The sequence below is a fragment of the Pristiophorus japonicus genome, chromosome 1 (assembly GCF_044704955.1).
Source record: "Pristiophorus japonicus isolate sPriJap1 chromosome 1, sPriJap1.hap1, whole genome shotgun sequence".
NCBI lineage: Eukaryota > Metazoa > Chordata > Chondrichthyes > Pristiophoridae > Pristiophorus > Pristiophorus japonicus.
The window spans coordinates 476,219,879-476,245,271 of NC_091977.1; the positions used below are offsets into that span (position 1 = coordinate 476,219,879).

General features: G+C 49.6%; 11 non-coding genes across 11 annotated transcripts; all 11 read right to left on the reverse strand.

Annotated features, from left to right (window-relative positions):
- Positions 1-829: 829 nt before the first annotated feature.
- trnay-gua (transfer RNA tyrosine (anticodon GUA)) lies at positions 830-922 on the reverse strand. The gene is made up of 2 exons: positions 886-922; positions 830-865 (listed from the first exon to the last, which is right to left on the reverse strand). It is a non-coding gene; the product is annotated as a tRNA-Tyr (tRNA).
- Positions 923-3,158: 2,236 nt separating this feature from the next.
- trnay-gua (transfer RNA tyrosine (anticodon GUA)) lies at positions 3,159-3,251 on the reverse strand. The gene is made up of 2 exons: positions 3,215-3,251; positions 3,159-3,194 (listed from the first exon to the last, which is right to left on the reverse strand). It is a non-coding gene; the product is annotated as a tRNA-Tyr (tRNA).
- Positions 3,252-5,490: 2,239 nt separating this feature from the next.
- Positions 5,491-5,583, reverse strand: trnay-gua (transfer RNA tyrosine (anticodon GUA)). Its single transcript has 2 exons — positions 5,547-5,583; positions 5,491-5,526 (listed from the first exon to the last, which is right to left on the reverse strand). It is a non-coding gene; the product is annotated as a tRNA-Tyr (tRNA).
- Positions 5,584-7,822: 2,239 nt separating this feature from the next.
- On the reverse strand, positions 7,823-7,915 carry trnay-gua (transfer RNA tyrosine (anticodon GUA)). The gene is made up of 2 exons: positions 7,879-7,915; positions 7,823-7,858 (listed from the first exon to the last, which is right to left on the reverse strand). It is a non-coding gene; the product is annotated as a tRNA-Tyr (tRNA).
- A 2,240-nt stretch (positions 7,916-10,155) lies between these two features.
- trnay-gua (transfer RNA tyrosine (anticodon GUA)) lies at positions 10,156-10,248 on the reverse strand. Its single transcript has 2 exons — positions 10,212-10,248; positions 10,156-10,191 (listed from the first exon to the last, which is right to left on the reverse strand). It is a non-coding gene; the product is annotated as a tRNA-Tyr (tRNA).
- A 2,239-nt stretch (positions 10,249-12,487) lies between these two features.
- On the reverse strand, positions 12,488-12,580 carry trnay-gua (transfer RNA tyrosine (anticodon GUA)). The gene is made up of 2 exons: positions 12,544-12,580; positions 12,488-12,523 (listed from the first exon to the last, which is right to left on the reverse strand). It is a non-coding gene; the product is annotated as a tRNA-Tyr (tRNA).
- A 2,240-nt stretch (positions 12,581-14,820) lies between these two features.
- On the reverse strand, positions 14,821-14,913 carry trnay-gua (transfer RNA tyrosine (anticodon GUA)). Its single transcript has 2 exons — positions 14,877-14,913; positions 14,821-14,856 (listed from the first exon to the last, which is right to left on the reverse strand). It is a non-coding gene; the product is annotated as a tRNA-Tyr (tRNA).
- A 2,236-nt stretch (positions 14,914-17,149) lies between these two features.
- Positions 17,150-17,242, reverse strand: trnay-gua (transfer RNA tyrosine (anticodon GUA)). Its single transcript has 2 exons — positions 17,206-17,242; positions 17,150-17,185 (listed from the first exon to the last, which is right to left on the reverse strand). It is a non-coding gene; the product is annotated as a tRNA-Tyr (tRNA).
- A 2,239-nt stretch (positions 17,243-19,481) lies between these two features.
- Positions 19,482-19,574, reverse strand: trnay-gua (transfer RNA tyrosine (anticodon GUA)). Its single transcript has 2 exons — positions 19,538-19,574; positions 19,482-19,517 (listed from the first exon to the last, which is right to left on the reverse strand). It is a non-coding gene; the product is annotated as a tRNA-Tyr (tRNA).
- A 2,239-nt stretch (positions 19,575-21,813) lies between these two features.
- On the reverse strand, positions 21,814-21,906 carry trnay-gua (transfer RNA tyrosine (anticodon GUA)). Its single transcript has 2 exons — positions 21,870-21,906; positions 21,814-21,849 (listed from the first exon to the last, which is right to left on the reverse strand). It is a non-coding gene; the product is annotated as a tRNA-Tyr (tRNA).
- A 2,239-nt stretch (positions 21,907-24,145) lies between these two features.
- trnay-gua (transfer RNA tyrosine (anticodon GUA)) lies at positions 24,146-24,238 on the reverse strand. Its single transcript has 2 exons — positions 24,202-24,238; positions 24,146-24,181 (listed from the first exon to the last, which is right to left on the reverse strand). It is a non-coding gene; the product is annotated as a tRNA-Tyr (tRNA).
- Between the last annotated feature and the right edge of the window lie 1,155 nt (positions 24,239-25,393).

Genomic DNA, 25,393 nt, shown 5'->3' on the forward strand with positions numbered 1-25,393 from the left:
CTGACCGCAGCTAAACATACTGAACTGCTTTTGAATGTACTGTACAAATTCTTTTGGCTTCTCTCACCTCATATATCCATCTTTGCAAAAATCAAGAAGTCTTGCTTCTGACATGGCAGAAAATGGTTTGCTGGGCTTTGGCCCATCTGCCGTGAACTCAGTGAGTGACACGTGAGATCACGTTTCTTTCTGGAGAATTGCCCTGAGCCAAAAGCAGAGTGGAGAATGCGGGCATCGATCCCGCTACCTCTCACATGCGAAGCAAGCGCTCTACCATTTGAGCTAATTCCCCAGTAGCTTCTTGCAGTTGAGCCTCGTTTGCTTCTCAGTCGCCTTTTCGCACTCGTCTCCAAGCTGCTCCACGACCATCAGAGAAAACCTATTTGAGGATTGGCCCACTCCTTCAATGCATTGTATCCAATCGACATTGCGGAGCAGCATCGAGCGAGCAACAGCAGGACGGGAAGCCACAGTAACGAAGAAAGAAGCCGAGAAGAGCACGAGACCACGGAAGGGAAGCGAGGTGACCGGCAAGTAGCGGCCGCCCTGTGTGTGAGGGAGCAGGCGAGAGCGCTGTCTGACTGATAGCCAACTTGTTTTGCCTGAAAGGGAGTGCTGAGTGCTTTGAAGTGTTGCTGCTCAATGGCACTCTCTGCTGGTGAGCAGACACAAATGCTCAAGCATAACAGCTGTGTGAAGGTGGATGCAGAGTGCATTAAGGTTTGAGACGAGAAAAGTGGTGTCCTGCGTCTTCAGGGCAACATGATGCATCATAAAGTGAAGAGAGCTGGTTTGAGTGAATTGCTGCTTAATCCAAAAGAACACCAGCTCCTTCGAGCCGGAATTGAACCAGCAACCTAAGGATAATCTTGCTGCATATTGCTACTACAGTCCTCTGCTCCACCAACTGAGCTATCAAAGGAAAGCTGCAAAGATGCTTCTGTGTGATGATTGTTTTCCCAGCGCATGTTGACGCATCTGGCCTCATGGAGTGGCCTGTGCGTCTTCAGTACCAGCCCATGCTGCAGCGCTGTGAGACTGTGAACCGCCAGCTACTCTTTACAGCCTGGAAAACGCGTGTGACTAACAATCACAAGTGTGTAGCTTTGACTTCTTATCAGGCTCGCAGATTTTTTGCAAGCTGTGCATTATGAATTTAAAGACCTTGCAAGCTGCCCTACTTGGTCGTGCTGCCTGGCGGCTTGCATGGCAAGTGCCTTCTTCGTGCAGCAGGCAGCGTATCAGTCTGCTCAATCGAAGGTCCTGAGTTAAATGCTCAGAAAAGGAATCAATGCTAAAAAGTCGTTCTTTTAGCTTCTTTCACTTCATATATCCACCTTTGCAAAAATCAAGAAGTCTTGCTTATGACATGGCAGAAAAAAGTTTGCTGTGCTTTGACCCATCTGGCGTGAACTCAGTGACACGTGAGACCACGTTTCTTTCTGGAGAATTGCCCTGAGCCAAAAGCAGAGTGGAGAATGCGGGCATCGATCCCGCTACCTCTCACATGCTAAGCGAGCGCTCTACCATTTGAGCTAATTCCCCAGCAGCTTCTTGCAGGTTGCCCTCGTTTGCTTCTCAGTCGCCTTTTCGCACTCGTCTCCAAGCTGCTCCACGACCATCAGAGAAAACCTATTTGAGGACTAGCCCACTCCTTGTATCCAATCGACATTGCGGAGCAGCAGCGAGCGAGCAACAGCAGGACGCGAAGCCACAGTAACGAAGAAAGAAGCCGAGAAGAGCACGAGACCGCGAAAGGGAAGCGAGGTGACCGGCAAGTAGCGGCCGCCCTGTGTGTGAGGGAGCAGGCGAGAGCGCTGTCTGACTGATAGCCAACTTGTTTTGCCTGAAAGGGAGTGCTGAGTGCTTTGAAGTGTTGCTGCCCACGTCTGCGTGTTGCAGACTGGCGCAATCCAAGATCCAGGATTACGTGCTGAGGGACGCACTTAAAATTGGTACAGTCGCCGCAAAGGCACGGTGGGGAAGGGCCACAGTTTAAAGGCCTTCTGCCACGGTAAACCCGGGGGCAGGAATCAGTACACAACTCCCCTCGGGCTGTACTTGCAACTTCTTTTTCGTGTACATGGAGCACCATGATCTGCAAACACCTATGTAGTGCCATGTACAATGTAAGGTCTGTTTCGTAATGCACGTTGAAAAGAAAAAAATGTAAACGTACCGTCACCCATTCCGTGTACTGTATAGTGACACATGTAATGTAATTTTGTTGAATGTACTACAAGGTATCCCGTATTGTACTTGATCTGAAAAGCAAGGAAATGTATAGAACGGAACTGCCGTCAGCACCCAAATGTAATGTATGGGATTGCTGACCGCAGCTAAACATACTGAACTGCTTTTGAATGTACTGTACAAATTCTTTTGGCTTCTCTCACCTCATATATCCATCTTTGCAAAAATCAAGAAGTCTTGCTTCTGACATGGCAGAAAATGGTTTGCTGGGCTTTGGCCCATCTGCCGTGAACTCAGTGAGTGACACGTGAGATCACGTTTCTTTCTGGAGAATTGCCCTGAGCCAAAAGCAGAGTGGAGAATGCGGGCATCGATCCCGCTACCTCTCACATGCGAAGCAAGCGCTCTACCATTTGAGCTAATTCCCCAGTAGCTTCTTGCAGTTGAGCCTCGTTTGCTTCTCAGTCGCCTTTTCGCACTCGTCTCCAAGCTGCTCCACGACCATCAGAGAAAACCTATTTGAGGATTGGCCCACTCCTTCAATGCATTGTATCCAATCGACATTGCGGAGCAGCATCGAGCGAGCAACAGCAGGACGGGAAGCCACAGTAACGAAGAAAGAAGCCGAGAAGAGCACGAGACCACGGAAGGGAAGCGAGGTGACCGGCAAGTAGCGGCCGCCCTGTGTGTGAGGGAGCAGGCGAGAGCGCTGTCTGACTGATAGCCAACTTGTTTTGCCTGAAAGGGAGTGCTGAGTGCTTTGAAGTGTTGCTGCTCAATGGCACTCTCTGCTGGTGAGCAGACACAAATGCTCAAGCATAACAGCTGTGTGAAGGTGGATGCAGAGTGCATTAAGGTTTGAGACGAGAAAAGTGGTGTCCTGCGTCTTCAGGGCAACATGATGCATCATAAAGTGAAGAGAGCTGGTTTGAGTGAATTGCTGCTTAATCCAAAAGAACACCAGCTCCTTCGAGCCGGAATTGAACCAGCAACCTAAGGATAATCTTGCTGCATATTGCTACTACAGTCCTCTGCTCCACCAACTGAGCTATCAAAGGAAAGCTGCAAAGATGCTTCTGTGTGATGATTGTTTTCCCAGCGCATGTTGACGCATCTGGCCTCATGGAGTGGCCTGTGCGTCTTCAGTACCAGCCCATGCTGCAGCGCTGTGAGACTGTGAACCGCCAGCTACTCTTTACAGCCTGGAAAACGCGTGTGACTAACAATCACAAGTGTGTAGCTTTGACTTCTTATCAGGCTCGCAGATTTTTTGCAAGCTGTGCATTATGAATTTAAAGACCTTGCAAGCTGCCCTACTTGGTCGTGCTGCCTGGCGGCTTGCATGGCAAGTGCCTTCTTCGTGCAGCAGGCAGCGTATGTATCAGTCTGCTCAATCGAAGGTCCTGAGTTAAATGCTCAGAAAAGGAATCAATGCTAAAAAGTCGTTCTTTTAGCTTCTTTCACTTCATATATCCACCTTTGCAAAAATCAAGAAGTCTTGCTTATGACATGGCAGAAAAAAGTTTGCTGTGCTTTGACCCATCTGGCGTGAACTCAGTGACACGTGAGACCACGTTTCTTTCTGGAGAATTGCCCTGAGCCAAAAGCAGAGTGGAGAATGCGGGCATCGATCCCGCTACCTCTCACATGCTAAGCGAGCGCTCTACCATTTGAGCTAATTCCCCAGCAGCTTCTTGCAGGTTGCCCTCGTTTATTCTCAGTCGCCTTTTCGCACTCGTCTCCAAGCTGCTCCACGACCATCAGAGAAAACCTATTTGAGGACTAGCCCACTCCTTGTATCCAATCGACATTGCGGAGCAGCAGCGAGCGAGCAACAGCAGGACGCGAAGCCACAGTAACGAAGAAAGAAGCCGAGAAGAGCACGAGACCGCGAAAGGGAAGCGAGGTGACCGGCAAGTAGCGGCCGCCCTGTGTGTGAGGGAGCAGGCGAGAGCGCTGTCTGACTGATAGCCAACTTGTTTTGCCTGAAAGGGAGTGCTGAGTGCTTTGAAGTGTTGCTGCCCACGTCTGCGTGTTGCAGACTGGCGCAATCCAAGATCCAGGATTACGTGCTGAGGGACGCACTTAAAATTGGTACAGTCGCCGCAAAGGCACGGTGGGGAAGGGCCACAGTTTAAAGGCCTTCTGCCACGGTAAACCCGGGGGCAGGAATCAGTACACAACTCCCCTCGGGCTGTACTTGCAACTTCTTTTTCGTGTACATGGAGCACCATGATCTGCAAACACCTATGTAGTGCCATGTACAATGTAAGGTCTGTTTCGTAATGCACGTTGAAAAGAAAAAAATGTAAACGTACCGTCACCCATTCCGTGTACTGTATAGTGACACATGTAATGTAATTTTGTTGAATGTACTACAAGGTATCCCGTATTGTACTTGATCTGAAAAGCAAGGAAATGTATAGAACGGAACTGCCGTCAGCACCCAAATGTAATGTATGGGATTGCTGACCGCAGCTAAACATACTGAACTGCTTTTGAATGTACTGTACAAATTCTTTTGGCTTCTCTCACCTCATATATCCATCTTTGCAAAAATCAAGAAGTCTTGCTTCTGACATGGCAGAAAATGGTTTGCTGGGCTTTGGCCCATCTGCCGTGAACTCAGTGAGTGACACGTGAGATCACGTTTCTTTCTGGAGAATTGCCCTGAGCCAAAAGCAGAGTGGAGAATGCGGGCATCGATCCCGCTACCTCTCACATGCGAAGCAAGCGCTCTACCATTTGAGCTAATTCCCCAGTAGCTTCTTGCAGTTGAGCCTCGTTTGCTTCTCAGTCGCCTTTTCGCACTCGTCTCCAAGCTGCTCCACGACCATCAGAGAAAACCTATTTGAGGATTGGCCCACTCCTTCAATGCATTGTATCCAATCGACATTGCGGAGCAGCATCGAGCGAGCAACAGCAGGACGGGAAGCCACAGTAACGAAGAAAGAAGCCGAGAAGAGCACGAGACCACGGAAGGGAAGCGAGGTGACCGGCAAGTAGCGGCCGCCCTGTGTGTGAGGGAGCAGGCGAGAGCGCTGTCTGACTGATAGCCAACTTGTTTTGCCTGAAAGGGAGTGCTGAGTGCTTTGAAGTGTTGCTGCTCAATGGCACTCTCTGCTGGTGAGCAGACACAAATGCTCAAGCATAACAGCTGTGTGAAGGTGGATGCAGAGTGCATTAAGGTTTGAGACGAGAAAAGTGGTGTCCTGCGTCTTCAGGGCAACATGATGCATCATAAAGTGAAGAGAGCTGGTTTGAGTGAATTGCTGCTTAATCCAAAAGAACACCAGCTCCTTCGAGCCGGAATTGAACCAGCAACCTAAGGATAATCTTGCTGCATATTGCTACTACAGTCCTCTGCTCCACCAACTGAGCTATCAAAGGAAAGCTGCAAAGATGCTTCTGTGTGATGATTGTTTTCCCAGCGCATGTTGACGCATCTGGCCTCATGGAGTGGCCTGTGCGTCTTCAGTACCAGCCCATGCTGCAGCGCTGTGAGACTGTGAACCGCCAGCTACTCTTTACAGCCTGGAAAACGCGTGTGACTAACAATCACAAGTGTGTAGCTTTGACTTCTTATCAGGCTCGCAGATTTTTTGCAAGCTGTGCATTATGAATTTAAAGACCTTGCAAGCTGCCCTACTTGGTCGTGCTGCCTGGCGGCTTGCATGGCAAGTGCCTTCTTCGTGCAGCAGGCAGCGTATGTATCAGTCTGCTCAATCGAAGGTCCTGAGTTAAATGCTCAGAAAAGGAATCAATGCTAAAAAGTCGTTCTTTTAGCTTCTTTCACTTCATATATCCACCTTTGCAAAAATCAAGAAGTCTTGCTTATGACATGGCAGAAAAAAGTTTGCTGTGCTTTGACCCATCTGGCGTGAACTCAGTGACACGTGAGACCACGTTTCTTTCTGGAGAATTGCCCTGAGCCAAAAGCAGAGTGGAGAATGCGGGCATCGATCCCGCTACCTCTCACATGCTAAGCGAGCGCTCTACCATTTGAGCTAATTCCCCAGCAGCTTCTTGCAGGTTGCCCTCGTTTATTCTCAGTCGCCTTTTCGCACTCGTCTCCAAGCTGCTCCACGACCATCAGAGAAAACCTATTTGAGGACTAGCCCACTCCTTGTATCCAATCGACATTGCGGAGCAGCAGCGAGCGAGCAACAGCAGGACGCGAAGCCACAGTAACGAAGAAAGAAGCCGAGAAGAGCACGAGACCGCGAAAGGGAAGCGAGGTGACCGGCAAGTAGCGGCCGCCCTGTGTGTGAGGGAGCAGGCGAGAGCGCTGTCTGACTGATAGCCAACTTGTTTTGCCTGAAAGGGAGTGCTGAGTGCTTTGAAGTGTTGCTGCCCACGTCTGCGTGTTGCAGACTGGCGCAATCCAAGATCCAGGATTACGTGCTGAGGGACGCACTTAAAATTGGTACAGTCGCCGCAAAGGCACGGTGGGGAAGGGCCACAGTTTAAAGGCCTTCTGCCACGGTAAACCCGGGGGCAGGAATCAGTACACAACTCCCCTCGGGCTGTACTTGCAACTTCTTTTTCGTGTACATGGAGCACCATGATCTGCAAACACCTATGTAGTGCCATGTACAATGTAAGGTCTGTTTCGTAATGCACGTTGAAAAGAAAAAAATGTAAACGTACCGTCACCCATTCCGTGTACTGTATAGTGACACATGTAATGTAATTTTGTTGAATGTACTACAAGGTATCCCGTATTGTACTTGATCTGAAAAGCAAGGAAATGTATAGAACGGAACTGCCGTCAGCACCCAAATGTAATGTATGGGATTGCTGACCGCAGCTAAACATACTGAACTGCTTTTGAATGTACTGTACAAATTCTTTTGGCTTCTCTCACCTCATATATCCATCTTTGCAAAAATCAAGAAGTCTTGCTTCTGACATGGCAGAAAATGGTTTGCTGGGCTTTGGCCCATCTGCCGTGAACTCAGTGAGTGACACGTGAGATCACGTTTCTTTCTGGAGAATTGCCCTGAGCCAAAAGCAGAGTGGAGAATGCGGGCATCGATCCCGCTACCTCTCACATGCGAAGCAAGCGCTCTACCATTTGAGCTAATTCCCCAGTAGCTTCTTGCAGTTGAGCCTCGTTTGCTTCTCAGTCGCCTTTTCGCACTCGTCTCCAAGCTGCTCCACGACCATCAGAGAAAACCTATTTGAGGATTGGCCCACTCCTTCAATGCATTGTATCCAATCGACATTGCGGAGCAGCATCGAGCGAGCAACAGCAGGACGGGAAGCCACAGTAACGAAGAAAGAAGCCGAGAAGAGCACGAGACCACGGAAGGGAAGCGAGGTGACCGGCAAGTAGCGGCCGCCCTGTGTGTGAGGGAGCAGGCGAGAGCGCTGTCTGACTGATAGCCAACTTGTTTTGCCTGAAAGGGAGTGCTGAGTGCTTTGAAGTGTTGCTGCTCAATGGCACTCTCTGCTGGTGAGCAGACACAAATGCTCAAGCATAACAGCTGTGTGAAGGTGGATGCAGAGTGCATTAAGGTTTGAGACGAGAAAAGTGGTGTCCTGCGTCTTCAGGGCAACATGATGCATCATAAAGTGAAGAGAGCTGGTTTGAGTGAATTGCTGCTTAATCCAAAAGAACACCAGCTCCTTCGAGCCGGAATTGAACCAGCAACCTAAGGATAATCTTGCTGCATATTGCTACTACAGTCCTCTGCTCCACCAACTGAGCTATCAAAGGAAAGCTGCAACGATGCTTCTGTGTGATGATTGTTTTCCCAGCGCATGTTGACGCATCTGGCCTCATGGAGTGGCCTGTGCGTCTTCAGTACCAGCCCATGCTGCAGCGCTGTGAGACTGTGAACCGCCAGCTACTCTTTACAGCCTGGAAAACGCGTGTGACTAACAATCACAAGAGTGTAGCTTTGACTTCTTATCAGGCTCGCAGATTTTTTGCAAGCTGTGCATTATGAATTTAAAGACCTTGCAAGCTGCCCTACTTGGTCGTGCTGCCTGGCGGCTTGCATGGCAAGTGCCTTCTTCGTGCAGCAGGCAGCGTATGTATCAGTCTGCTCAATCGAAGGTCCTGAGTTAAATGCTCAGAAAAGGAATCAATGCTAAAAAGTCGTTCTTTTAGCTTCTTTCACTTCATATATCCACCTTTGCAAAAATCAAGAAGTCTTGCTTATGACATGGCAGAAAAAAGTTTGCTGTGCTTTGACCCATCTGGCGTGAACTCAGTGACACGTGAGACCACGTTTCTTTCTGGAGAATTGCCCTGAGCCAAAAGCAGAGTGGAGAATGCGGGCATCGATCCCGCTACCTCTCACATGCTAAGCGAGCGCTCTACCATTTGAGCTAATTCCCCAGCAGCTTCTTGCAGGTTGCCCTCGTTTGCTTCTCAGTCGCCTTTTCGCACTCGTCTCCAAGCTGCTCCACGACCATCAGAGAAAACCTATTTGAGGACTAGCCCACTCCTTGTATCCAATCGACATTGCGGAGCAGCAGCGAGCGAGCAACAGCAGGACGCGAAGCCACAGTAACGAAGAAAGAAGCCGAGAAGAGCACGAGACCGCGAAAGGGAAGCGAGGTGACCGGCAAGTAGCGGCCGCCCTGTGTGTGAGGGAGCAGGCGAGAGCGCTGTCTGACTGATAGCCAACTTGTTTTGCCTGAAAGGGAGTGCTGAGTGCTTTGAAGTGTTGCTGCCCACGTCTGCGTGTTGCAGACTGGCGCAATCCAAGATCCAGGATTACGTGCTGAGGGACGCACTTAAAATTGGTACAGTCGCCGCAAAGGCACGGTGGGGAAGGGCCACAGTTTAAAGGCCTTCTGCCACGGTAAACCCGGGGGCAGGAATCAGTACACAACTCCCCTCGGGCTGTACTTGCAACTTCTTTTTCGTGTACATGGAGCACCATGATCTGCAAACACCTATGTAGTGCCATGTACAATGTAAGGTCTGTTTCGTAATGCACGTTGAAAAGAAAAAAATGTAAACGTACCGTCACCCATTCCGTGTACTGTATAGTGACACATGTAATGTAATTTTGTTGAATGTACTACAAGGTATCCCGTATTGTACTTGATCTGAAAAGCAAGGAAATGTATAGAACGGAACTGCCGTCAGCACCCAAATGTAATGTATGGGATTGCTGACCGCAGCTAAACATACTGAACTGCTTTTGAATGTACTGTACAAATTCTTTTGGCTTCTCTCACCTCATATATCCATCTTTGCAAAAATCAAGAAGTCTTGCTTCTGACATGGCAGAAAATGGTTTGCTGGGCTTTGGCCCATCTGCCGTGAACTCAGTGAGTGACACGTGAGATCACGTTTCTTTCTGGAGAATTGCCCTGAGCCAAAAGCAGAGTGGAGAATGCGGGCATCGATCCCGGTACCTCTCACATGCGAAGCAAGCGCTCTACCATTTGAGCTAATTCCCCAGTAGCTTCTTGCAGTTGAGCCTCGTTTGCTTCTCAGTCGCCTTTTCGCACTCGTCTCCAAGCTGCTCCACGACCATCAGAGAAAACCTATTTGAGGATTGGCCCACTCCTTCAATGCATTGTATCCAATCGACATTGCGGAGCAGCATCGAGCGAGCAACAGCAGGACGGGAAGCCACAGTAACGAAGAAAGAAGCCGAGAAGAGCACGAGACCACGGAAGGGAAGCGAGGTGACCGGCAAGTAGCGGCCGCCCTGTGTGTGAGGGAGCAGGCGAGAGCGCTGTCTGACTGATAGCCAACTTGTTTTGCCTGAAAGGGAGTGCTGAGTGCTTTGAAGTGTTGCTGCTCAATGGCACTCTCTGCTGGTGAGCAGACACAAATGCTCAAGCATAACAGCTGTGTGAAGGTGGATGCAGAGTGCATTAAGGTTTGAGACGAGAAAAGTGGTGTCCTGCGTCTTCAGGGCAACATGATGCATCATAAAGTGAAGAGAGCTGGTTTGAGTGAATTGCTGCTTAATCCAAAAGAACACCAGCTCCTTCGAGCCGGAATTGAACCAGCAACCTAAGGATAATCTTGCTGCATATTGCTACTACAGTCCTCTGCTCCACCAACTGAGCTATCAAAGGAAAGCTGCAACGATGCTTCTGTGTGATGATTGTTTTCCCAGCGCATGTTGACGCATCTGGCCTCATGGAGTGGCCTGTGCGTCTTCAGTACCAGCCCATGCTGCAGCGCTGTGAGACTGTGAACCGCCAGCTACTCTTTACAGCCTGGAAAACGCGTGTGACTAACAATCACAAGAGTGTAGCTTTGACTTCTTATCAGGCTCGCAGATTTTTTGCAAGCTGTGCATTATGAATTTAAAGACCTTGCAAGCTGCCCTACTTGGTCGTGCTGCCTGGCGGCTTGCATGGCAAGTGCCTTCTTCGTGCAGCAGGCAGCGTATGTATCAGTCTGCTCAATCGAAGGTCCTGAGTTAAATGCTCAGAAAAGGAATCAATGCTAAAAAGTCGTTCTTTTAGCTTCTTTCACTTCATATATCCACCTTTGCAAAAATCAAGAAGTCTTGCTTATGACATGGCAGAAAAAAGTTTGCTGTGCTTTGACCCATCTGGCGTGAACTCAGTGACACGTGAGACCACGTTTCTTTCTGGAGAATTGCCCTGAGCCAAAAGCAGAGTGGAGAATGCGGGCATCGATCCCGCTACCTCTCACATGCTAAGCGAGCGCTCTACCATTTGAGCTAATTCCCCAGCAGCTTCTTGCAGGTTGCCCTCGTTTATTCTCAGTCGCCTTTTCGCACTCGTCTCCAAGCTGCTCCACGACCATCAGAGAAAACCTATTTGAGGACTAGCCCACTCCTTGTATCCAATCGACATTGCGGAGCAGCAGCGAGCGAGCAACAGCAGGACGCGAAGCCACAGTAACGAAGAAAGAAGCCGAGAAGAGCACGAGACCGCGAAAGGGAAGCGAGGTGACCGGCAAGTAGCGGCCGCCCTGTGTGTGAGGGAGCAGGCGAGAGCGCTGTCTGACTGATAGCCAACTTGTTTTGCCTGAAAGGGAGTGCTGAGTGCTTTGAAGTGTTGCTGCCCACGTCTGCGTGTTGCAGACTGGCGCAATCCAAGATCCAGGATTACGTGCTGAGGGACGCACTTAAAATTGGTACAGTCGCCGCAAAGGCACGGTGGGGAAGGGCCACAGTTTAAAGGCCTTCTGCCACGGTAAACCCGGGGGCAGGAATCAGTACACAACTCCCCTCGGGCTGTACTTGCAACTTCTTTTTCGTGTACATGGAGCACCATGATCTGCAAACACCTATGTAGTGCCATGTACAATGTAAGGTCTGTTTCGTAATGCACGTTGAAAAGAAAAAAATGTAAACGTACCGTCACCCATTCCGTGTACTGTATAGTGACACATGTAATGTAATTTTGTTGAATGTACTACAAGGTATCCCGTATTGTACTTGATCTGAAAAGCAAGGAAATGTATAGAACGGAACTGCCGTCAGCACCCAAATGTAATGTATGGGATTGCTGACCGCAGCTAAACATACTGAACTGCTTTTGAATGTACTGTACAAATTCTTTTGGCTTCTCTCACCTCATATATCCATCTTTGCAAAAATCAAGAAGTCTTGCTTCTGACATGGCAGAAAATGGTTTGCTGGGCTTTGGCCCATCTGCCGTGAACTCAGTGAGTGACACGTGAGATCACGTTTCTTTCTGGAGAATTGCCCTGAGCCAAAAGCAGAGTGGAGAATGCGGGCATCGATCCCGCTACCTCTCACATGCGAAGCAAGCGCTCTACCATTTGAGCTAATTCCCCAGTAGCTTCTTGCAGTTGAGCCTCGTTTGCTTCTCAGTCGCCTTTTCGCACTCGTCTCCAAGCTGCTCCACGACCATCAGAGAAAACCTATTTGAGGATTGGCCCACTCCTTCAATGCATTGTATCCAATCGACATTGCGGAGCAGCATCGAGCGAGCAACAGCAGGACGGGAAGCCACAGTAACGAAGAAAGAAGCCGAGAAGAGCACGAGACCACGGAAGGGAAGCGAGGTGACCGGCAAGTAGCGGCCGCCCTGTGTGTGAGGGAGCAGGCGAGAGCGCTGTCTGACTGATAGCCAACTTGTTTTGCCTGAAAGGGAGTGCTGAGTGCTTTGAAGTGTTGCTGCTCAATGGCACTCTCTGCTGGTGAGCAGACACAAATGCTCAAGCATAACAGCTGTGTGAAGGTGGATGCAGAGTGCATTAAGGTTTGAGACGAGAAAAGTGGTGTCCTGCGTCTTCAGGGCAACATGATGCATCATAAAGTGAAGAGAGCTGGTTTGAGTGAATTGCTGCTTAATCCAAAAGAACACCAGCTCCTTCGAGCCGGAATTGAACCAGCAACCTAAGGATAATCTTGCTGCATATTGCTACTACAGTCCTCTGCTCTACCAACTGAGCTATCAAAGGAAAGCTGCAAAGATGCTTCTGTGTGATGATTGTTTTCCCAGCGCATGTTGACGCATCTGGCCTCATGGAGTGGCCTCTGCGTCTTCAGTACCAGCCCATGCTGCAGCGCTGTGAGACTGTGAACCGCCAGCTACTCTTTACAGCCTGGAAAACGCGTGTGACTAACAATCACAAGAGTGTAGCTTTGACTTCTTATCAGGCTCGCAGATTTTTTGCAAGCTGTGCATTATGAATTTAAAGGCCTTGCAAGCTGCCCTACTTGGTCGTGCTGCCTGGCGGCTTGCATGGCAAGTGCCTTCTTCGTGCAGCAGGCAGCGTATGTATCAGTCTGCTCAATCGAAGGTCCTGAGTTAAATGCTCAGAAAAGGAATCAATGCTAAAAAGTCGTTCTTTTAGCTTCTTTCACTTCATATATCCACCTTTGCAAAAATCAAGAAGTCTTGCTTATGACATGGCAGAAAAAAGTTTGCTGTGCTTTGACCCATCTGGCGTGAACTCAGTGACACGTGAGACCACGTTTCTTTCTGGAGAATTGCCCTGAGCCAAAAGCAGAGTGGAGAATGCGGGCATCGATCCCGCTACCTCTCACATGCTAAGCGAGCGCTCTACCATTTGAGCTAATTCCCCAGCAGCTTCTTGCAGGTTGCCCTCGTTTGCTTCTCAGTCGCCTTTTCGCACTCGTCTCCAAGCTGCTCCACGACCATCAGAGAAAACCTATTTGAGGACTAGCCCACTCCTTGTATCCAATCGACATTGCGGAGCAGCAGCGAGCGAGCAACAGCAGGACGCGAAGCCACAGTAACGAAGAAAGAAGCCGAGAAGAGCACGAGACCGCGAAAGGGAAGCGAGGTGACCGGCAAGTAGCGGCCGCCCTGTGTGTGAGGGAGCAGGCGAGAGCGCTGTCTGACTGATAGCCAACTTGTTTTGCCTGAAAGGGAGTGCTGAGTGCTTTGAAGTGTTGCTGCCCACGTCTGCGTGTTGCAGACTGGCGCAATCCAAGATCCAGGATTACGTGCTGAGGGACGCACTTAAAATTGGTACAGTCGCCGCAAAGGCACGGTGGGGAAGGGCCACAGTTTAAAGGCCTTCTGCCACGGTAAACCCGGGGGCAGGAATCAGTACACAACTCCCCTCGGGCTGTACTTGCAACTTCTTTTTCGTGTACATGGAGCACCATGATCTGCAAACACCTATGTAGTGCCATGTACAATGTAAGGTCTGTTTCGTAATGCACGTTGAAAAGAAAAAAATGTAAACGTACCGTCACCCATTCCGTGTACTGTATAGTGACACATGTAATGTAATTTTGTTGAATGTACTACAAGGTATCCCGTATTGTACTTGATCTGAAAAGCAAATAAATGTATAGAACGGAACTGCCGTCAGCACCCAAATGTAATGTATGGGATTGCTGACCGCAGCTAAACATACTGAACTGCTTTTGAATGTACTGTACAAATTCTTTTGGCTTCTCTCACCTCATATATCCATCTTTGCAAAAATCAAGAAGTCTTGCTTCTGACATGGCAGAAAATGGTTTGCTGGGCTTTGGCCCATCTGCCGTGAACTCAGTGAGTGACACGTGAGATCACGTTTCTTTCTGGAGAATTGCCCTGAGCCAAAAGCAGAGTGGAGAATGCGGGCATCGATCCCGCTACCTCTCACATGCGAAGCAAGCGCTCTACCATTTGAGCTAATTCCCCAGTAGCTTCTTGCAGTTGAGCCTCGTTTGCTTCTCAGTCGCCTTTTCGCACTCGTCTCCAAGCTGCTCCACGACCATCAGAGAAAACCTATTTGAGGATTGGCCCACTCCTTCAATGCATTGTATCCAATCGACATTGCGGAGCAGCATCGAGCGAGCAACAGCAGGACGGGAAGCCACAGTAACGAAGAAAGAAGCCGAGAAGAGCACGAGACCACGGAAGGGAAGCGAGGTGACCGGCAAGTAGCGGCCGCCCTGTGTGTGAGGGAGCAGGCGAGAGCGCTGTCTGACTGATAGCCAACTTGTTTTGCCTGAAAGGGAGTGCTGAGTGCTTTGAAGTGTTGCTGCTCAATGGCACTCTCTGCTGGTGAGCAGACACAAATGCTCAAGCATAACAGCTGTGTGAAGGTGGATGCAGAGTGCATTAAGGTTTGAGACGAGAAAAGTGGTGTCCTGCGTCTTCAGGGCAACATGATGCATCATAAAGTGAAGAGAGCTGGTTTGAGTGAATTGCTGCTTAATCCAAAAGAACACCAGCTCCTTCGAGCCGGAATTGAACCAGCAACCTAAGGATAATCTTGCTGCATATTGCTACTACAGTCCTCTGCTCTACCAACTGAGCTATCAAAGGAAAGCTGCAAAGATGCTTCTGTGTGATGATTGTTTTCCCAGCGCATGTTGACGCATCTGGCCTCATGGAGTGGCCTCTGCGTCTTCAGTACCAGCCCATGCTGCAGCGCTGTGAGACTGTGAACCGCCAGCTACTCTTTACAGCCTGGAAAACGCGTGTGACTAACAATCACAAGAGTGTAGCTTTGACTTCTTATCAGGCTCGCAGATTTTTTGCAAGCTGTGCATTATGAATTTAAAGACCTTGCAAGCTGCCCTACTTGGTCGTGCTGCCTGGCGGCTTGCATGGCAAGTGCCTTCTTCGTGCAGCAGGCAGCGTATCAGTCTGCTCAATCGAAGGTCCTGAGTTAAATGCTCAGAAAAGGAATCAATGCTAAAAAGTCGTTCTTTTAGCTTCTTTCACTTCATATATCCACCTTTGCAAAAATCAAGAAGTCTTGCTTATGACATGGCAGAAAAAAGTTTGCTGTGCTTTGACCCATCTGGCGTGAACTCAGTGACACGTGAGACCACGTTTCTTTCTGGAGAATTGCCCTGAGCCAAAAGCAGAGTGGAGAATGCGGGCATCGATCCCGCTACCTCTCACATGCTAAGCGAGCGCTCTACCATTTGAGCTAATTCCCCAGCAGCTTCTTGCAGGTTGCCCTCGTTTGCTTCTCAGTCGCCTTTTCGCACTCGTCTCCAAGCTGCTCCACGACCATCAGAGAAAACCTATTTGAGGACTAGCCCACTCCTTGTATCCAATCGACATTGCGGAGCAGCAGCGAGCGAGCAACAGCAGGACGCGAAGCCACAGTAACGAAGAAAGAAGCCGAGAAGAGCACGAGACCGCGAAAGGGAAGCGAGGTGACCGGCAAGTAGCGGCCGCCCTGTGTGTGAGGGAGCAGGCGAGAGCGCTGTCTGACTGATAGCCAACTTGTTTTGCCTGAAAGGGAGTGCTGAGTGCTTTGAAGTGTTGCTGCCCACGTCTGCGTGTTGCAGACTGGCGCAATCCAAGATCCAGGATTACGTGCTGAGGGACGCACTTAAAATTGGTACAGTCGCCGCAAAGGCACGGTGGGGAAGGGCCACAGTTTAAAGGCCTTCTGCCACGGTAAACCCGGGGGCAGGAATCAGTACACAACTCCCCTCGGGCTGTACTTGCAACTTCTTTTTCGTGTACATGGAGCACCATGATCTGCAAACACCTATGTAGTGCCATGTACAATGTAAGGTCTGTTTCGTAATGCACGTTGAAAAGAAAAAAATGTAAACGTACCGTCACCCATTCCGTGTACTGTATAGTGACACATGTAATGTAATTTTGTTGAATGTACTACAAGGTATCCCGTATTGTACTTGATCTGAAAAGCAAGGAAATGTATAGAACGGAACTGCCGTCAGCACCCAAATGTAATGTATGGGATTGCTGACCGCAGCTAAACATACTGAACTGCTTTTGAATGTACTGTACAAATTCTTTTGGCTTCTCTCACCTCATATATCCATCTTTGCAAAAATCAAGAAGTCTTGCTTCTGACATGGCAGAAAATGGTTTGCTGGGCTTTGGCCCATCTGCCGTGAACTCAGTGAGTGACACGTGAGATCACGTTTCTTTCTGGAGAATTGCCCTGAGCCAAAAGCAGAGTGGAGAATGCGGGCATCGATCCCGCTACCTCTCACATGCGAAGCAAGCGCTCTACCATTTGAGCTAATTCCCCAGTAGCTTCTTGCAGTTGAGCCTCGTTTGCTTCTCAGTCGCCTTTTCGCACTCGTCTCCAAGCTGCTCCACGACCATCAGAGAAAACCTATTTGAGGATTGGCCCACTCCTTCAATGCATTGTATCCAATCGACATTGCGGAGCAGCATCGAGCGAGCAACAGCAGGACGGGAAGCCACAGTAACGAAGAAAGAAGCCGAGAAGAGCACGAGACCACGGAAGGGAAGCGAGGTGACCGGCAAGTAGCGGCCGCCCTGTGTGTGAGGGAGCAGGCGAGAGCGCTGTCTGACTGATAGCCAACTTGTTTTGCCTGAAAGGGAGTGCTGAGTGCTTTGAAGTGTTGCTGCTCAATGGCACTCTCTGCTGGTGAGCAGACACAAATGCTCAAGCATAACAGCTGTGTGAAGGTGGATGCAGAGTGCATTAAGGTTTGAGACGAGAAAAGTGGTGTCCTGCGTCTTCAGGGCAACATGATGCATCATAAAGTGAAGAGAGCTGGTTTGAGTGAATTGCTGCTTAATCCAAAAGAACACCAGCTCCTTCGAGCCGGAATTGAACCAGCAACCTAAGGATAATCTTGCTGCATATTGCTACTACAGTCCTCTGCTCTACCAACTGAGCTATCAAAGGAAAGCTGCAAAGATGCTTCTGTGTGATGATTGTTTTCCCAGCGCATGTTGACGCATCTGGCCTCATGGAGTGGCCTGTGCGTCTTCAGTACCAGCCCATGCTGCAGCGCTGTGAGACTGTGAACCGCCAGCTACTCTTTACAGCCTGGAAAACGCGTGTGACTAACAATCACAAGAGTGTAGCTTTGACTTCTTATCAGGCTCGCAGATTTTTTGCAAGCTGTGCATTATGAATTTAAAGACCTTGCAAGCTGCCCTACTTGGTCGTGCTGCCTGGCGGCTTGCATGGCAAGTGCCTTCTTCGTGCAGCAGGCAGCGTATGTATCAGTCTGCTCAATCGAAGGTCCTGAGTTAAATGCTCAGAAAAGGAATCAATGCTAAAAAGTCGTTCTTTTAGCTTCTTTCACTTCATATATCCACCTTTGCAAAAATCAAGAAGTCTTGCTTATGACATGGCAGAAAAAAGTTTGCTGTGCTTTGACCCATCTGGCGTGAACTCAGTGACACGTGAGACCACGTTTCTTTCTGGAGAATTGCCCTGAGCCAAAAGCAGAGTGGAGAATGCGGGCATCGATCCCGCTACCTCTCACATGCTAAGCGAGCGCTCTACCATTTGAGCTAATTCCCCAGCAGCTTCTTGCAGGTTGCCCTCGTTTATTCTCAGTCGCCTTTTCGCACTCGTCTCCAAGCTGCTCCACGACCATCAGAGAAAACCTATTTGAGGACTAGCCCACTCCTTGTATCCAATCGACATTGCGGAGCAGCAGCGAGCGAGCAACAGCAGGACGCGAAGCCACAGTAACGAAGAAAGAAGCCGAGAAGAGCACGAGACCGCGAAAGGGAAGCGAGGTGACCGGCAAGTAGCGGCCGCCCTGTGTGTGAGGGAGCAGGCGAGAGCGCTGTCTGACTGATAGCCAACTTGTTTTGCCTGAAAGGGAGTGCTGAGTGCTTTGAAGTGTTGCTGCCCACGTCTGCGTGTTGCAGACTGGCGCAATCCAAGATCCAGGATTACGTGCTGAGGGACGCACTTAAAATTGGTACAGTCGCCGCAAAGGCACGGTGGGGAAGGGCCACAGTTTAAAGGCCTTCTGCCACGGTAAACCCGGGGGCAGGAATCAGTACACAACTCCCCTCGGGCTGTACTTGCAACTTCTTTTTCGTGTACATGGAGCACCATGATCTGCAAACACCTATGTAGTGCCATGTACAATGTAAGGTCTGTTTCGTAATGCACGTTGAAAAGAAAAAAATGTAAACGTACCGTCACCCATTCCGTGTACTGTATAGTGACACATGTAATGTAATTTTGTTGAATGTACTACAAGGTATCCCGTATTGTACTTGATCTGAAAAGCAAGGAAATGTATAGAACGGAACTGCCGTCAGCACCCAAATGTAATGTATGGGATTGCTGACCGCAGCTAAACATACTGAACTGCTTTTGAATGTACTGTACAAATTCTTTTGGCTTCTCTCACCTCATATATCCATCTTTGCAAAAATCAAGAAGTCTTGCTTCTGACATGGCAGAAAATGGTTTGCTGGGCTTTGGCCCATCTGCCGTGAACTCAGTGAGTGACACGTGAGATCACGTTTCTTTCTGGAGAATTGCCCTGAGCCAAAAGCAGAGTGGAGAATGCGGGCATCGATCCCGCTACCTCTCACATGCGAAGCAAGCGCTCTACCATTTGAGCTAATTCCCCAGTAGCTTCTTGCAGTTGAGCCTCGTTTGCTTCTCAGTCGCCTTTTCGCACTCGTCTCCAAGCTGCTCCACGACCATCAGAGAAAACCTATTTGAGGATTGGCCCACTCCTTCAATGCATTGTATCCAATCGACATTGCGGAGCAGCATCGAGCGAGCAACAGCAGGACGGGAAGCCACAGTAACGAAGAAAGAAGCCGAGAAGAGCACGAGACCACGGAAGGGAAGCGAGGTGACCGGCAAGTAGCGGCCGCCCTGTGTGTGAGGGAGCAGGCGAGAGCGCTGTCTGACTGATAGCCAACTTGTTTTGCCTGAAAGGGAGTGCTGAGTGCTTTGAAGTGTTGCTGCTCAATGGCACTCTCTGCTGGTGAGCAGACACAAATGCTCAAGCATAACAGCTGTGTGAAGGTGGATGCAGAGTGCATTAAGGTTTGAGACGAGAAAAGTGGTGTCCTGCGTCTTCAGGGCAACATGATGCATCATAAAGTGAAGAGAGCTGGTTTGAGTGAATTGCTGCTTAATCCAAAAGAACACCAGCTCCTTCGAGCCGGAATTGAACCAGCAACCTAAGGATAATCTTGCTGCATATTGCTACTACAGTCCTCTGCTCCACCAACTGAGCTATCAAAGGAAAGCTGCAAAGATGCTTCTGTGTGATGATTGTTTTCCCAGCGCATGTTGACGCATCTGGCCTCATGGAGTGGCCTGTGCGTCTTCAGTACCAGCCCATGCTGCAGCGCTGTGAGACTGTGAACCGCCAGCTACTCTTTACAGCCTGGAAAACGCGTGTGACTAACAATCACAAGAGTGTAGCTTTGACTTCTTATCAGGCTCGCAGATTTTTTGCAAGCTGTGCATTATGAATTTAAAGACCTTGCAAGCTGCCCTACTTGGTCGTGCTGCCTGGCGGCTTGCATGGCAAGTGCCTTCTTCGTGCAGCAGGCAGCGTATGTATCAGTCTGCTCAATCGAAGGTCCTGAGTTAAATGCTCAGAAAAGGAATCAATGCTAAAAAGTCGTTCTTTTAGCTTCTTTCACTTCATATATCCACCTTTGCAAAAATCAAGAAGTCTTGCTTATGACATGGCAGAAAAAAGTTTGCTGTGCTTTGACCCATCTGGCGTGAACTCAGTGACACGTGAGACCACGTTTCTTTCTGGAGAATTGCCCTGAGCCAAAAGCAGAGTGGAGAATGCGGGCATCGATCCCGCTACCTCTCACATGCTAAGCGAGCGCTCTACCATTTGAGCTAATTCCCCAGCAGCTTCTTGCAGGTTGCCCTCGTTTATTCTCAGTCGCCTTTTCGCACTCGTCTCCAAGCTGCTCCACGACCATCAGAGAAAACCTATTTGAGGACTAGCCCACTCCTTGTATCCAATCGACATTGCGGAGCAGCAGCGAGCGAGCAACAGCAGGACGCGAAGCCACAGTAACGAAGAAAGAAGCCGAGAAGAGCACGAGACCGCGAAAGGGAAGCGAGGTGACCGGCAAGTAGCGGCCGCCCTGTGTGTGAGGGAGCAGGCGAGAGCGCTGTCTGACTGATAGCCAACTTGTTTTGCCTGAAAGGGAGTGCTGAGTGCTTTGAAGTGTTGCTGCCCACGTCTGCGTGTTGCAGACTGGCGCAATCCAAGATCCAGGATTACGTGCTGAGGGACGCACTTAAAATTGGTACAGTCGCCGCAAAGGCACGGTGGGGAAGGGCCACAGTTTAAAGGCCTTCTGCCACGGTAAACCCGGGGGCAGGAATCAGTACACAACTCCCCTCGGGCTGTACTTGCAACTTCTTTTTCGTGTACATGGAGCACCATGATCTGCAAACACCTATGTAGTGCCATGTACAATGTAAGGTCTGTTTCGTAATGCACGTTGAAAAGAAAAAAATGTAAACGTACCGTCACCCATTCCGTGTACTGTATAGTGACACATGTAATGTAATTTTGTTGAATGTACTACAAGGTATCCCGTATTGTACTTGATCTGAAAAGCAAGGAAATGTATAGAACGGAACTGCCGTCAGCACCCAAATGTAATGTATGGGATTGCTGACCGCAGCTAAACATACTGAACTGCTTTTGAATGTACTGTACAAATTCTTTTGGCTTCTCTCACCTCATATATCCATCTTTGCAAAAATCAAGAAGTCTTGCTTCTGACATGGCAGAAAATGGTTTGCTGGGCTTTGGCCCATCTGCCGTGAACTCAGTGAGTGACACGTGAGATCACGTTTCTTTCTGGAGAATTGCCCTGAGCCAAAAGCAGAGTGGAGAATGCGGGCATCGATCCCGCTACCTCTCACATGCGAAGCAAGCGCTCTACCATTTGAGCTAATTCCCCAGTAGCTTCTTGCAGTTGAGCCTCGTTTGCTTCTCAGTCGCCTTTTCGCACTCGTCTCCAAGCTGCTCCACGACCATCAGAGAAAACCTATTTGAGGATTGGCCCACTCCTTCAATGCATTGTATCCAATCGACATTGCGGAGCAGCATCGAGCGAGCAACAGCAGGACGGGAAGCCACAGTAACGAAGAAAGAAGCCGAGAAGAGCACGAGACCACGGAAGGGAAGCGAGGTGACCGGCAAGTAGCGGCCGCCCTGTGTGTGAGGGAGCAGGCGAGAGCGCTGTCTGACTGATAGCCAACTTGTTTTGCCTGAAAGGGAGTGCTGAGTGCTTTGAAGTGTTGCTGCTCAATGGCACTCTCTGCTGGTGAGCAGACACAAATGCTCAAGCATAACAGCTGTGTGAAGGTGGATGCAGAGTGCATTAAGGTTTGAGACGAGAAAAGTGGTGTCCTGCGTCTTCAGGGCAACATGATGCATCATAAAGTGAAGAGAGCTGGTTTGAGTGAATTGCTGCTTAATCCAAAAGAACACCAGCTCCTTCGAGCCGGAATTGAACCAGCAACCTAAGGATAATCTTGCTGCATATTGCTACTACAGTCCTCTGCTCTACCAACTGAGCTATCAAAGGAAAGCTGCAAAGATGCTTCTGTGTGATGATTGTTTTCCCAGCGCATGTTGACGCATCTGGCCTCATGGAGTGGCCTGTGCGTCTTCAGTACCAGCCCATGCTGCAGCGCTGTGAGACTGTGAACCGCCAGCTACTCTTTACAGCCTGGAAAACGCGTGTGACTAACAATCACAAGAGTGTAGCTTTGACTTCTTATCAGGCTCGCAGATTTTTTGCAAGCTGTGCATTATGAATTTAAAGACCTTGCAAGCTGCCCTACTTGGTCGTGCTGCCTGGCGGCTTGCATGGCAAGTGCCTTCTTCGTGCAGCAGGCAGCGTATGTATCAGTCTGCTCAATCGAAGGTCCTGAGTTAAATGCTCAGAAAAGGAATCAATGCTAAAAAGTCGTTCTTTTAGCTTCTTTCACTTCATATATCCACCTTTGCAAAAATCAAGAAGTCTTGCTTATGACATGGCAGAAAAAAGTTTGCTGTGCTTTGACCCATCTGGCGTGAACTCAGTGACACGTGAGACCACGTTTCTTTCTGGAGAATTGCCCTGAGCCAAAAGCAGAGTGGAGAATGCGGGCATCGATCCCGCTACCTCTCACATGCTAAGCGAGCGCTCTACCATTTGAGCTAATTCCCCAGCAGCTTCTTGCAGGTTGCCCTCGTTTATTCTCAGTCGCCTTTTCGCACTCGTCTCCAAGCTGCTCCACGACCATCAGAGAAAACCTATTTGAGGACTAGCCCACTCCTTGTATCCAATCGACATTGCGGAGCAGCAGCGAGCGAGCAACAGCAGGACGCGAAGCCACAGTAACGAAGAAAGAAGCCGAGAAGAGCACGAGACCGCGAAAGGGAAGCGAGGTGACCGGCAAGTAGCGGCCGCCCTGTGTGTGAGGGAGCAGGCGAGAGCGCTGTCTGACTGATAGCCAACTTGTTTTGCCTGAAAGGGAGTGCTGAGTGCTTTGAAGTGTTGCTGCCCACGTCTGCGTGTTGCAGACTGGCGCAATCCAAGATCCAGGATTACGTGCTGAGGGACGCACTTAAAATTGGTACAGTCGCCGCAAAGGCACGGTGGGGAAGGGCCACAGTTTAAAGGCCTTCTGCCACGGTAAACCCGGGGGCAGGAATCAGTACACAACTCCCCTCGGGCTGTACTTGCAACTTCTTTTTCGTGTACATGGAGCACCATGATCTGCAAACACCTATGTAGTGCCATGTACAATGTAAGGTCTGTTTCGTAATGCACGTTGAAAAGAAAAAAATGTAAACGTACCGTCACCCATTCCGTGTACTGTATAGTGACACATGTAATGTAATTTTGTTGAATGTACTACAAGGTATCCCGTATTGTACTTGATCTGAAAAGCAAGGAAATGTATAGAACGGAACTGCCGTCAGCACCCAAATGTAATGTATGGGATTGCTGACCGCAGCTAAACATACTGAACTGCTTTTGAATGTACTGTACAAATTCTTTTGGCTTCTCTCACCTCATATATCCATCTTTGCAAAAATCAAGAAGTCTTGCTTCTGACATGGCAGAAAATGGTTTGCTGGGCTTTGGCCCATCTGCCGTGAACTCAGTGAGTGACACGTGAGATCACGTTTCTTTCTGGAGAATTGCCCTGAGCCAAAAGCAGAGTGGAGAATGCGGGCATCGATCCCGCTACCTCTCACATGCGAAGCAAGCGCTCTACCATTTGAGCTAATTCCCCAGTAGCTTCTTGCAGTTGAGCCTCGTTTGCTTCTCAGTCGCCTTTTCGCACTCGTCTCCAAGCTGCTCCACGACCATCAGAGAAAACCTATTTGAGGATTGGCCCACTCCTTCAATGCATTGTATCCAATCGACATTGCGGAGCAGCATCGAGCGAGCAACAGCAGGACGGGAAGCCACAGTAACGAAGAAAGAAGCCGAGAAGAGCACGAGACCACGGAAGGGAAGCGAGGTGACCGGCAAGTAGCGGCCGCCCTGTGTGTGAGGGAGCAGGCGAGAGCGCTGTCTGACTGATAGCCAACTTGTTTTGCCTGAAAGGGAGTGCTGAGTGCTTTGAAGTGTTGCTGCTCAATGGCACTCTCTGCTGGTGAGCAGACACAAATGCTCAAGCATAACAGCTGTGTGAAGGTGGATGCAGAGTGCATTAAGGTTTGAGACGAGAAAAGTGGTGTCCTGCGTCTTCAGGGCAACATGATGCATCATAAAGTGAAGAGAGCTGGTTTGAGTGAATTGCTGCTTAATCCAAAAGAACACCAGCTCCTTCGAGCCGGAATTGAACCAGCAACCTAAGGATAATCTTGCTGCATATTGCTACTACAGTCCTCTGCTCCACCAACTGAGCTATCAAAGGAAAGCTGCAAAGATGCTTCTGTGTGATGATTGTTTTCCCAGCGCATGTTGACGCATCTGGCCTCATGGAGTGGCCTGTGCGTCTTCAGTACCAGCCCATGCTGCAGCGCTGTGAGACTGTGAACCGCCAGCTACTCTTTACAGCCTGGAAAACGCGTGTGACTAACAATCACAAGAGTGTAGCTTTGACTTCTTATCAGGCTCGCAGATTTTTTGCAAGCTGTGCATTATGAATTTAAAGACCTTGCAAGCTGCCCTACTTGGTCGTGCTGCCTGGCGGCTTGCATGGCAAGTGCCTTCTTCGTGCAGCAGGCAGCGTATGTATCAGTCTGCTCAATCGAAGGTCCTGAGTTAAATGCTCAGAAAAGGAATCAATGCTAAAAAGTCGTTCTTTTAGCTTCTTTCACTTCATATATCCACCTTTGCAAAAATCAAGAAGTCTTGCTTATGACATGGCAGAAAAAAGTTTGCTGTGCTTTGACCCATCTGGCGTGAACTCAGTGACACGTGAGACCACGTTTCTTTCTGGAGAATTGCCCTGAGCCAAAAGCAGAGTGGAGAATGCGGGCATCGATCCCGCTACCTCTCACATGCTAAGCGAGCGCTCTACCATTTGAGCTAATTCCCCAGCAGCTTCTTGCAGGTTGCCCTCGTTTATTCTCAGTCGCCTTTTCGCACTCGTCTCCAAGCTGCTCCACGACCATCAGAGAAAACCTATTTGAGGACTAGCCCACTCCTTGTATCCAATCGACATTGCGGAGCAGCAGCGAGCGAGCAACAGCAGGACGCGAAGCCACAGTAACGAAGAAAGAAGCCGAGAAGAGCACGAGACCGCGAAAGGGAAGCGAGGTGACCGGCAAGTAGCGGCCGCCCTGTGTGTGAGGGAGCAGGCGAGAGCGCTGTCTGACTGATAGCCAACTTGTTTTGCCTGAAAGGGAGTGCTGAGTGCTTTGAAGTGTTGCTGCCCACGTCTGCGTGTTGCAGACTGGCGCAATCCAAGATCCAGGATTACGTGCTGAGGGACGCACTTAAAATTGGTACAGTCGCCGCAAAGGCACGGTGGGGAAGGGCCACAGTTTAAAGGCCTTCTGCCACGGTAAACCCGGGGGCAGGAATCAGTACACAACTCCCCTCGGGCTGTACTTGCAACTTCTTT